This window comes from Panthera pardus, unplaced genomic scaffold (assembly GCF_024362965.1).
Source record: "Panthera pardus isolate Hobbes unplaced genomic scaffold, ASM2436296v1 HiC_scaffold_21, whole genome shotgun sequence".
Lineage (NCBI taxonomy): Eukaryota > Metazoa > Chordata > Mammalia > Carnivora > Felidae > Panthera > Panthera pardus.
Window position 1 is genome coordinate 5,071,203 of NW_026526777.1, and position 13,007 is coordinate 5,084,209.

A 13,007-nucleotide genomic window follows, 5' to 3' on the forward strand; every position below is an offset into this window, starting at 1 on the left:
GGACTTAGAGACATTTGGTTAAGGCATTTAAAAAATACTTCATTGTAAAAATGGTTTACATGAATCAGCATGACACAAAGAGAAGAATGAAGCTTGATGATTTTCTTTGGAGACTGGATACATGAAGAGCTATTCCAATTTAGAGGGGCCACTCTGATCCTCATTTCTCTCTCGACAACAGGGATGCCCGACAATGTGTACTGATGAAGTTGGTTTGTGTGACGGGACCCACAAAATGAGTGCCCCCCGCGCCCTTCCCAGTGGCCTGGCCCACGTCACAAATCTAAACCCAAGTCAGCCTGAGCCTTCGGGAAACACCTGTCAAGGAAACCTCGCATACACCAGTCGAGATCCTCTAATTCAGCTTTGGCTAGCTTACCTGACTCTAGAAAAGAGGACCATTAGCCTCATTGGGAAGTCTCAGACCTCCCAGCCAATCGTGCCTGTTTCCACGTTGCCTTTTCTAACGCTCTATAAAACTCGCTCTGGCCGAAATCCCTCAGGAAGAGTCTCCAACTGCTCCCCCATCCCTGGACCACTTGCCTTTGAACAAAGGACATCCAACCCGTTTTTAGTTTTAGTTTTGTCATGTGACAGTGCTAAAAGCAAGTTCCCAAAGTTATGCCAGCAAAAAGTATTATGGAAGATTGCCAGCTTCCCAGAAACTTTCAACAACCGATTACCAGGCCAGGAGAAACTGGAGGCAGAGAGGAGCTAACCCATCAAAATGGCGGCCCCCATGTCTTTGTCCCCAAGCCCAGGACGGGAGGTCAACCATCAGAGCCACCAACTCTTAATTCATATGAACTGATGGTAATTGTATTTCTCAGACCACAGCAAAAATGCAACAACGGATTAGAAGGGACTGGTTGATAAGAGACAGGCTCTACGACACAAGAAGTAACTACTGTTCCTCCCGGAGGTTGGGAGATTATAGAAGAACCGAAGAGACTACTGTAAGTCATAGCTATAATGACAAACATGATTAATCAAGAGGCGGTGAGATGATAGTTACTATCGTCTATTTAAGAGGAAGGGCGCCAATGAAATATTCTAGACTTATTTCTGTAAAAAATGTTTATAACAAAAAAGTTAGCTGACGATGTGAACTTCAGTTATCTGGAAAAAAAAATGCATTGATGCAAATCACTTTGTTCCTTAAGTTAGGATTTACTATCTCATTTTTAGTTAATAAAAACCCATCTGTAACCACTGTCCTCATTTGTCAGAGTTGTGTGTTTGAATATTAACAAGTTAATTATGCCTCTGGCTACTCTTTTTCACTGAATGCTCTGCTTTCATCTAATTCTCAACTTATCTACAACCAAACTCATAGATTCTCCTGTGAGATGGCAGAAAATATATACATATATGTGTCTCTTTCCTCAGTTCCTGACACAGAGTTCCTAAATCCGTGTGGTTTCCTAAGTGTGGAGAGCACTGAGAACATCTTTTGCTGTCATATTTGGGCTTTGATCCCAGTTCCTGACAGAGGGCTCCTAAGTCCTGGAATTTCCTGGGTGATAGGGTTGGTGTTTGGTCCTAATTACTCTGGGTGGGCTTCTGGACAGCTTCAGGATGGGGGTTGGTCACCAGAAAGACCAAGCCTTGATTAGAAACTTGGAATTTTCAGCCCCACCACCAACCTCCAAGAGCGGGGCAGGGGCTGGAGAGTGAATTCATGACCTATCATTCCTATGTAGTGACGTTTCCATAAAAACCTCCCGGGTATGGGGTTTGGAGAGCTTTCGTGCCCCTGAACACGTGGAGTGCTGGGAAGACAGCGCACAAGGTGAGGGCATGGAACCTTCACGTCCTTTCCGCCACATCTCCTTGCCCTCATGTATCTCCCCTGTCTGGAAGTCCATCTGTATTCCTATAATAAGTAATATATTGTTATAAGAAACCAGCAAATGTAACTAAGTTTCTCTGAGTTCTGTGAGCCATTTTAGCAAATTATTAAACTCAGTGAGGGCGGCGTGGGCACCTCAACTGATAGTCAATTGGTCAGAAGTACGGGTGACAAGCTGGGGCTTTCAATTGCCATCTGGAGCTGGGGTGGGGACAGTTCTGTGGGACTGAGCCCTTACCCTGTGGGATGTGACACGAACTTCAGGTAGTGCCAGGACCGAATTGAATTGTGGGACTCCCATTTTTACCCTCCTGGTTAGCCCCGATCCTCTTTTTTTTTTTAATTTTTTTTTCAATGTTTTTTATTTATTTTTGGGACAGAGAGAGACAGAGCATGAACGGGGGAGGGGCAGAGAGAGAGGGAGACACAGAATCGGAAGCAGGGTCCAGGCTCCGAGCCATCAGCCCAGAGCCCGCCCAGAGCCCAACGCGGGGCTCGAACTCACGGACCGCGAGATCGTGACCTGGCTGAAGTCGGCCGCTTAACCGACTGCGCCACCCAGGCGCCCCAGCCCCGATCCTCTTACACCGAAGTTATTCCTTAGCTCTCTCGCCGTAACGATTTCTGGCGTCCTGACTCTTTCTCCAGACTATCCCATACACTGTCGTCGCCTGAGGCTTTTGAAACCCACTGCTTTCTGCTACGTACTGATGGAAAGCATGGGATTTGCTTTCGTCTCGGATTTTAGGCCCAACTCTACCTCTCTCTTTTGTGGGACCTTGAGCAAGAAATTTAGTTCCTAAGCTTCAGTTTCTTCATCTGTAAAGGGTAAACAACAATAGTGCCTAAAAAGATAAATAAAATATCTTCAAATCAGGAAAAGAACACTTTTTTTTTTTTTTAATTTTGAGAGAGAGAGAGAGAGAAAGAGCATGCCTGAGCAGGGGAGGGAGAGAGAGAGGGAGAAAAGAATCCAAAGCAGGCTCCACACGGTCAGAACAGAGCTTGACAGGGGGCTGGATCCCGTGAACTGAGGGATCATGACCTGAGCTGATATCAAGACTCAGATGCTCAGGGGCGCCTGGGTGTCTCAGTCAGTTAAGTGTCTGACTTCAGCTCAGGTCATGATCTTGCAGCCCACGAGTTCGAGCCCCACGTCGGGCTCTGTGCTGACAGCTCAGAGCCTGGAGCCTGCTTCGGATTCTGTGTCTCCCTCTCTCTCTGCCCCTCCCCACTCATGCTCTGTCTTTCTCTGTCTCTCAAAAAATGAATAAATGTCTAAAAGAAATTAAAAAAAAAAAAGTCAGACTCTCAACCAACTGAGCCACCCAGGAGCACCTGAGGTTTTTTTTTTTTTTTTTTAATTTTTTCAAGTTTATTCATTTTTGAGAGAGAGAGACAGAGCATGAGCGGGGGAGAAGCAGAGAGAGAGGGAGACACAGAATCCAAAGCAGGCTCCAGGCTCCGAGCTGTCAGCACAGAGCCTGATGCGGGGCTCAAACTCACGAACCGTGAGATCATGACCTGAGCCAAAGTCAGATGCTTAACCAACTGAGCCACCCAGGCGCTCCATGGCTAGTTTTTTTTTTTTAAATAAAATTTTAAATTGTAATAAAAATACATAATATAAAATGTACCCTCTGAACCCTTGTAAAGTATACACTCCAGGAGTGTTCACTATATACACATTGTTGTATAACAGATCTCTAGACCTATTTCATCTTGCAAAATTGAAACTATACTCATTGACAAACAACTTCCCATGTTTCCTCTGATGGGAAATTCAAAGCACACAAGGGAGCAATTCATTACGAGTAAAATTCAGCATACTTAAAACGGGAAAATTTGAACCCTCAAGCACTTAAAATAATAGGTTGACATCCTATAACAGATCGTAAAATATTTATACGTAAACCATTAAAAACATAAAGTAAAACAAAAGGCAAGATTTCATAAAATTTAATTTCCAGGCACGAGGCATACGATCACCGAAATTAAAAACTCAGTGGATGTGCAGCCTTAACAAGGTAGGAAATTCTGTCATAAGCTACAACGGGGTTGAGCCCAGGGGGACTCTGTTGCATAAGAATATGTAATTAACACAAGTACCGTAAATATTTTACTAGTTTAAGGCCTTAAGATATAAATCTATCCTTGATAATCTTTTTTTTTATTTTTTTTAATTTTTTTTTTTTTTCAACGTTTTTTATTTATTTTTGGGACAGAGAGAGACAGAGCATGAATGGGGGAGGGGCAGAGAGAGAGGGAGACACAGAATCGGAAACAGGCTCCAGGCTCCGAGCCATCAGCCCAGAGCCTGACGCGGGGCTCGAACTCACGGACCGCGAGATCGTGACCTGGCTGAAGTCGGACGCTTAACCGACTGCGCCACCCAGGCGCCCCTATCCTTGATAATCTTGATTCTTGATCTAGTACCTTAATTTTGTCGACTCAGATCTTTTTTTTTTTTTTTTTTTCCGACTCAGATCTTTATTTCTATCACCATCTTCTACTTTCTACTAGGCACACCTTGCCAATTATCATCTAGGACTGTTCTGTCTGAAATACTGAACGTCTGTATCTTACTGTGTGACCACAAGTTTTTATCGTTCCAACTCCTGTGTCATTTCTCCATACAAATTAGAAGCCTCGTCAATCGCTCTAGTCCAATAACCCACTCATTTTTTCCCCCAGTTTATTCGTCTCCTTCCCGGCCTCACTTTGTTTTTCCGCCATCGTTGGCCCATTGCTTCTTAGTATGCTGAACACCTGTATCTTTTGGGAACCCTTCTTCCATTCCACGTGGTACTGGTGGGGCTGTTGGTCATGTAGCCTAACCACCTCCACCATATAGACGTGGGCCCCTGACCCAGGCCGTCCAAGCAATGCTTGTTGGGGATTGATACGGACACTGTCAGAGAAAGGGTCGGGGTCAGCTTATGGGGTCATGAGCTCTAAGGAATGTGTAAAAACAGAGCTGCTGGAAGTTGTCGTGCATACTTGGAGAGGTTTGGGAACGAATCGAGTCAAACAGAGGCAAGCAGAGCTGAGAGATGAAGGGAGACAATTTTTCTCATGATATTATTTGAGCTATGGACCCTCCTGGACCTGAAGCCAATTCTATCTCTTGGCTGTTGCAGCCATATGACTCATTAAATCCTCTCCCACTTCTTTCCCCTTATATTATTTTATAATATCCTTCCCTACCCCCACCCCCATCCCGAGTTTGGCTTCATTTTGCAGTACGGAAATCATTTGGAGCCATCTTGAGACAGACAACATTGACGTAGCGGCTCTCTCCAGTCAATACTGAATTGCAGCTTGGTCTGTTTTGCATCCCACACCTGGGATACGAAAGAAGCTTCCACATTTGCCTAATGTTTTTTATAACCAAAAGCATCGTGACTAACACACTTACCTAGCCTGGTACTTACCTAGCCTGGTACTTACCTAGCCTGGTACTTACCTAACCTTCCGTTATGAACCCATTGGGTTGCAAACGACCAGAAAACATACCACCCATGTCCTACATAAATAAGGGTTTATTTGTTCCGCATAGGCAACAGAGCTAACAGCAGCCCTGAACGCCATCGGGAACCCATGTTCCTTCCCCCTCTCTGCCCTGACGTCCTTACTATGCTGGATTTATGCGCCTTCTTGTGGCCTCAAGGTCACCAAATGGCCGCTGCCTCTCTAGGCCTCATGACTGTGCTGGTGACACTAGAAAGGAAAACAGGAGGGCATCGTTTGTAGACTTCTGCCATGTCTCATCGACGCATGGCTTCCCCTAGCTGTAGGGGAGCTGGGGCATTAAGTGTTTGACATTTACTGTCTCTCTATTAGAGGCAGATGGGTTGGAAATACACAACTCAGCTGGCTGTTTCCGGGATCTTAGCACTACACCTGACCTCTTTCCCTGCCCCGGAAGCCACCAACCACCTGCTGGTTCTACAAGCCATTCTGTACTTGAGTGCTGAGGGTTAGTGGATAAAAATGACACGGTTGGAGACAATGGATCCTCTACGAGTTAATGGCAGTCAGTTTCATGTAGGCATTCGGAGCTGCTTGATCTTTCTTTTCCTTCTGGTTTCATTAGCTTCCTCTCCTATTCCCTTTAATTATTATCGCGGATCTTTGACCTGAAATACCTTCTTTAAGCCCCGTTCTCCCCTTCCCCTCGCTGACAACAGACTGCAGTCTCTTGCATGCTGAGAAAAGAGAGGCTGTAAAAATAATGAAGTTTCTCAACTTCCTATAAGCAATCCTTTCCTCCTTTCTTGGTTCCTTTCAGCTTTACAACCAGAATCTACAGTTGCGGTTTTAACCTTGCTCACATCTATTTGGGCCACTTGATGTTGATTTCATGCATTATCATATCTTAACACAGCATCATTTAGTATTTGTTGGATGCTATCAAATCTTCTTTGCAGGGCGGTTACCGGATCTTTCACTTCTCCCTCTACTACCTCCTTTTAGCCTATGAACAAATTCAAGCTCCCCACCCCCACCTATCGACACAGAAATCCCAGAAGAACAAAAATCTTCCTTCTCATGTCCCTGCATCTACCCCCTAGCTACCGTCTGATTTCTCTCTTTCTCTACTGAGTCGAGCTTCTTGAAATAGTAACCACCAATCTCTGTCTCTATTTCCACATTTTCCAAACATGTCTCAGCTACTTTCTCACTCGTTTCAACCCATCGTGTCAAGGAAACTGTCCCTGCTAAGGTCCCTGATGATTTCTTACCACACTCATTCTAGTGGAAATAGCCAAGTGTAAAGGCCCCAAGTAGGAGTGTTTGGTATGTTTTCAGAATGGCCGGAAAGCCAGTGTGGCTGGAGCTGAGAGTGAGGGGAAAGATTAGTAGGAGTTGAGGTCAGAGAAGTAATGGAGGGGAGGAGGGTCAAGTCACGTCAAGCCTTTTAGACCATCTTAATGGCCCCAACTTCTGTGAGTAAACTGAAAAACTGTTGGAGGGGTTTGAGCAGAGGAGTGATACGTTCTGTCTGAAATTTTAAAAGGATCACTCTGGGGGCCCCTGGGTGGCTCAGTCCGTTAAGCCTCCAACTTCGGTTCAGGTCACGATCTCAGGGCTTGTCGGTTTGAGCCCCGTGTCAGGCTCTGTGCTGACAGCTCAGCGCCCGGAACCTGCTTCAGATTCTGTCTCTGTCTCTGTCGAAAATAAATGAAATGGGTTCAAAAATAAGATGAGAAGGGTCCCCCTGTGTTGAGAATAGATTGAAAAGAGCAAGAAAGGAAGCAGGGCCTGCCTAGTTAGGAAGCTGTTGCAATAATTCAGATGATAGATGATGGTGACCTAGATCAGGGAGGTAGCAGTGACGTACCTGTTATGGATCTATTTTGAAGGAAGAACCGATAACCCATGATAAGAGGTGGGATGTGGGGTCTGAGAAATAAGGACGCAGAGATTTTTGTCCTGAGGAACCGAAGGACGGAGCTGCAGTTTACCGAGCTGGGGAGTACCGTGGGAAAAGTAGGTTGGGGGGGAGAGATTAAGAGAGAGGGTTTGGCGCACTTCTCTCCAACCCGGGCCTGGCAGAATGGCTCCCGCAAAGAAGGGTGGCGAGAAGAAGAAGGGCCGTTCTGCCATCCACGAGGTAGTGACCCGAGAACTCACCATCAGCCTTCACAAGTGCATCCATGGAGTGGGTTTCAAGAAGCGTGCCCCTCGGGCACTCAGAGAGATCCGGAAATTTGCTCTGAAGGAGATGGGAACTCCAAATGTGCGCCTCGACCCCAGGCTCAACAAAGCTGTCTGGGCCCTTGGGGTGCCTGGGTGGCTCAGTGGGCAGAGCATCTGACTTCGGCTCAGCTCATGATCTCACGGTTCGTGGGTTCGAGCCCCACATCAGGCTCCGTGCTGATGGCTCGGAGCCTGGAGCCTGCTTCAGATTCTGTGTCTCCTTCTTTCTCTGCCGTTTCACGCTCTCTCTCTCTCTCTCTCTCTCCAAAATAAATAAACATCAAAAAAATTTTTAAAAAAAGCTGTCTGGGCCAAAGGAATAAGGAATGTTCCATACCATATCCATGTGTGGTTGTCCAGAGAATGTAATGAGGATGGAGATTCATCAAATAAACTCTATACCTTGGTTGTCTATGTACCTGTCACCACTTTCAAAATCTACAGGCTGTTAATGTGGACGAGAACTAATTGCTGACTGTCAAACAAAGGTATAAAGGTGCAAAAAAAAAAAAACACACAAAGAAAGAGAGATAGGGTTTGTACCAATGAAATATACGATGGTGATTAGAAGACATTCAGTTGTAGATGAAGTCTTGAGGGAACTGGATAAAGGAGGGAGTTTAGCTGTCGAGGGGACTGGAGATAGGCATTTGGGAGTCAACATCCTGCGGGTGGATGTAAACTTATGAGGATGGATGAGATCATCATTGGAATGAGATTAAATAGAAAAGAGAAGTGTTCTAAGAGCTGAGCCTTGGAGCAATTTAATGCCAATGGGCCGGGAAGATGAGCATGAACCGGTGAGGGAGCTGGGAGAGTGGGAAGGAAGTGGGAAGAAAATCAGGAGAGCGTGGTGTCCCGGGAGATGACTTAAGAAATGTGTCAAGAAGGAGAGAGGGATGGACCAAATCGAATGATGCTGATAGGTCACGTACTTTGAGGACGGAATATTTCAATGGGTCACGAGAGTGGGAGGAGAAAAGAATGAATTTTGCTGTAAATAAATGAAGAGAGAAATAGAACAGTAGTAGCTAGGGAGAGAATAGGATCAGAAGAGTTTTGTTTTGTTTTATCAGTCGGGAGAAATAACATGTTTGTAATCTGATGGGGATGATCTGGCAGAGAGGGAATTTGCGAAAGCAGATTTAAAAGGGAAGAACTGCATTGCTTCTTGGCCTTTCGGCTGAGGTCAAGTGTAAACGGGAAGAATTACTGGGGCAATGCCCTCGAGCAGGTGAGCGGAGCTAGGTCCTAGCACATAAGTAGAGAAGCTGTCCCTTACTTGACACAGTTCAATTCGCCCAGAGTAACGGGAGAATGGAGAAAGATGCAGAGAGGAAGAGAAGACAGAGCAGGACACAAAGGAAGGGGGGTGGATAGATGTTACAACGGAAGCATGAGGAAATACTTTTCAGATGGCATCTGTCTTTTCAGTGAGGAAACTGAGAGTGAGGACAGTGGAAGAAGTATTGGAAGGCGATGCTCTCTGCAGCTGGTCTGCTCTCACCTCCTGGTCGTTCAGGAGAGTAAGAATGAACGAGAGAAATAAAGTTATAATTGCCTGGCAGCATTGGAGTTAAGGATCCTACATTTAAGTGAGGCTAGTCATAGCATGGTTGCATGCTTTTTTCCAGCTCGTGGTGCAAATTCAGGTACAAATGAGCCCCAGTTGGAACTAAGCCGTATTGATTTTTTAAATTGGCTTTTGGCCGGGCAGTACAATTCGAAATGGAACAAGGGAGGTGAGGGCGTATCGGAGGGAGTGGTGGTAATGACTCACCACGGACATTAAACTGGGTAAGGAGAAGAGTGTTGCCACAAGGGTCAGGAGAGATAGCGAGAGGTAGTTGGATCATTGGACTCTTGGTTGGGGCACGGAGGTGAAGGGATTGTTGGAGTTGGGGTAAAAGAAGGAGTGAAATGGAAAGATAGAAGATGGCGATTAGAGAGAGTGGGATGCTTAAAACTAAGATTACGGAAAGAGTGTAGAGTTTGGCATTAGAGCATGACTATAGGAGATGTCTAATCAGCTATGTCTAGAGAAACAAATCAGCCTCAGGGGCAGGAATCGCACACAAGAGGAACCAAGCCAAGGAGGGGTAAAAGGGAGCCAGGAAGACAGAGGAGAAAACCAAGATGGAACAACCAAAAGGCTAATGGACCGAAAGGAGTGGAAGACAAGCTCATTGGAGGTGAAGAGGTCAGAGACCCGAAGAGTGAGGCTAATGGAAGGACCATGTACATGGATAGAAGTTCAAGGGGAGTAGGGTTGGAGAGCGTACAAGTCAGCCAGGAGCTGAACTCTTCAAGAAGTTGGGGGGCAGTGACCCGAGGATAGCAGGTGACTCTAATAGGAAGGGTGACAGCGTTCCAGTCTTACAACATTAGATTCAAAGCTAAAATTACTCATTGTCCGGTCATGCGTGATCTCCTGTTTACCCAACTTTTATCTTAAGTTTTCTGCAGAATTTGTCATCGCTTCCACTTTTTTGAACTTCTTTTATCTTGAACTGTTGTGACTCTGAGATCTCTTGGTTCTCCCGTCTCTCTGTCAATTCCTTCCGCTGTCATCTCTTGGATTTTCCATCTCAGTTACCCAGGGCTCCCAGTGTGTCCTCCTCTGTTCTCACTGTACATACATTTCCTGGGTGGCCCCCCACCCCCCAATCCCATGGCTTTGGCCGCCACCCAAAGGCTTCTGGATCTGTAGCTCCAGCCCTGACTGTGCTCTCTTGTTCTAGTCCTTGATTTCTGACTGTTCACTGAAGAGACTTCGGATGTCCTTCAGACAGCTTAAATTCATCCAAGACTAGATTAATCATCTTCTCCAAACTTCCTTCTCTTTGTTTTTGAATTTCAATCAATCACTGATGTATTTGACTCATCACGGTCATGTTTCTCTTCCTCGTCTCCCATATATAGGCAAGTCACCAATTCTGTGAATTCTATTTCTGAACTCTGAGTTCTAAATCTGATTTGTTAACCCTGATTGAGTCTGACTCTTTGCCTCCTTCAAACCTATATCTGTGCAACGAAAAGTTGGTGAAGAAAAACAGAAAGGCACTTCCCAGCTTCATGGAAGTGTAGAACATCTAGCTGGTTAGAGGTTCCCTTTCTATAGCACAGGTAGGAAAATCAGAGAAAGCCTCCTTGTAATGAATAGTGAGAAAGGGCTGGCCACGCCAGGACCTGGGGATGAAGACGTGCATGGAGAGAGTAGCAGGTGTAAAGGCCCTGAGGCGGTAGAGCCTGGTGGGCTCAACGATACCGCCAGTACCTCTGAAGGACTTGTTTATAGCACTTACCGTGGAGGTAATCGTGTATTTGTGTTTATCTACCTGGATCTACTATACATTTGTTTAGCGCCTGTTATCCCCGCCATTCCTGAGGACTGAGGCCCCGTCTTGTTAAAGGTTAGCACCTAGTACCTAGCCCACAGGGAAGAGGGATGTTTACTGAATGAATGAATAACTAGGTAACAACCGCTTAGTAAATATGATCATCTATAGGATTAGCTGTTGAAGAGGTGCATTTTGTTTTCGGAATGTAAACCCTGAGTGTAATACTGACTACACCTTTTCACATTAGCATGTTCTGCCCTCTGTCAGAAGCAGGCTCCTTTCCTGCACGCTTCTTCTCTCAACAATCTCTGTTGTGAGAGCTTCAACATTTAACGTACCTTCCCCTCTGTTTTAGATGGCCATGAACTCATCCTATGATTGGGATTGTTATTAGATCCCGAGAGGGGCTTTGATAGGGATTTTCTCCTTTCTTGGAGTTACCAGGAATATTTATGATATATTGTCTATGGAAACAAATGGAGGGAGAGAAGCAGAATTTAAGGTGATTATTGGACATCCAGGAAGTATCCAGTCAGTAGGATCTAGGGAAACAAATTTATTTATGAGACAAGAATGTAAGGGAAGCCAAGCCAAGGAGAGGTGAGAAGGAGCCAGAAAGACAGAGGAGAGGGCTAGCATGGCAAGATATACTGAGAGCCAAAGACAGAAACTTTAGGGGTGGAGGGGACTCTGTGATGTCAAATGCCACAGGGGGCACCAGCATGCACTTGGACATTGGTGCTTTTAAGAGGGAAACTTCAGAAGAGTGTTGGACCAAGTAGGAGGAAGTGAAAGCTTTGGGCATAGTCACTTATGCTATGGTCTGGTGGTCAGAGGTCAGTAACAATGTCCCCTTCCTTCTTCCCCACAGGAAGTATCTTTAGATAATCTCTGGGAAGAGGGGAATCAGGGGTTCAGACTTCCTCTCTCTCTCTCTAGTTGAGAAGTCACTTCTCAGCTCATTCTCATCACTGTGAAATTTAAAATTTTTTGAAATATTTATTTATTTTGAAGGAGAGAGAGACAGAGTGTGAGCAGGGGAGGGGCAGAGAGACAGGGAGACACAGAATCCGAAGCAGGTTCCAGGCTCTGAGCCGTCAGCACAGAGCCCGACGCGGGGCTCGAACCCATGAGCTATGAGTTCAGGACCTGAGCCGAAGTTGGACGCTTAACTGACAGAGCCACCCAGGTGCCCCTCATCACTGTGAAGTTTAGAATGAGATGTCTGCCTTGAGACTCTGGAACAAAGTTACCTTCTCTCTGTTCTGCGTCCATCTGTGACGATCTTCCTCCTATCGACAGATACACTAGACCCTGGTGGACGTTCAGTGGTTCTTTACTAAGAGCTTTAGAAAAACGTTTAGAAAAGCCGCACAGGGTCCAACTATTGGTTTGGGGGGGATGGGAGTGGACAAGGGAGATCAGGCATTATGACGTTGCCTGACTTGTTGATTTGCTTCTTTGACCAATATGGAATGGGGCAAAGCTTCATGGCTTAGGCCAGCGTTTGAAAGCTTAGATGTTTCTAGATATCAGGCAGATCAAATAAACGACTGAGGTAGGCAGGCCAGGCCAAGGATGAAGTGTAGAGTGTGGGCCCCGTTTAGAACAGGACAAATGTCCCTCAGCACCGGATATTGTTGCCCTGTAGGCATGTGGTCCCAATGTAGTCAGGTATCTGGAAAACATTTTTAAGGAAGAGTGAGAAATGAGGATCTCCAGGTAAATTGCCTCAATTTTTCATGTTACTAATTTTAAAATTAAGGTGGAGGGGAGTGGGAGATACAGGCCTCCAGCTGTGGAATGACTACGTCATGGGGATGAAGGGGGTGGCATAGAGCATATGGTCAATTGTGCTGTAATGGCGCTCTACGATGACAAATGGTGGCTACCCTTGTGGTGAGCACAGCACGGCAATAACAACGACCACAAAATTAGAGCATTGTGGGGCCAAATATCTACAGATAGGATCCTGGTCTCCAGCAGCCAGTTTGTGATTTCTGGTGTAGGACTTAAGAAAATATGCCAAGGTCTACCTTCCTCCTTCCTTGCTCCATTACTGACTCCTCCCCAGCCCCCAACACCCCCCGTCATGGTTCCCATGCTCACTT

General features: G+C 45.8%; 1 pseudogene; it reads left to right on the forward strand.

The window, feature by feature from the left end:
* Nucleotides 1-7,370: 7,370 nt before the first annotated feature.
* LOC128778897 (60S ribosomal protein L31-like) lies at nt 7,371-8,023 on the forward strand (annotated as a pseudogene).
* Nucleotides 8,024-13,007: the final 4,984 nt, after the last annotated feature.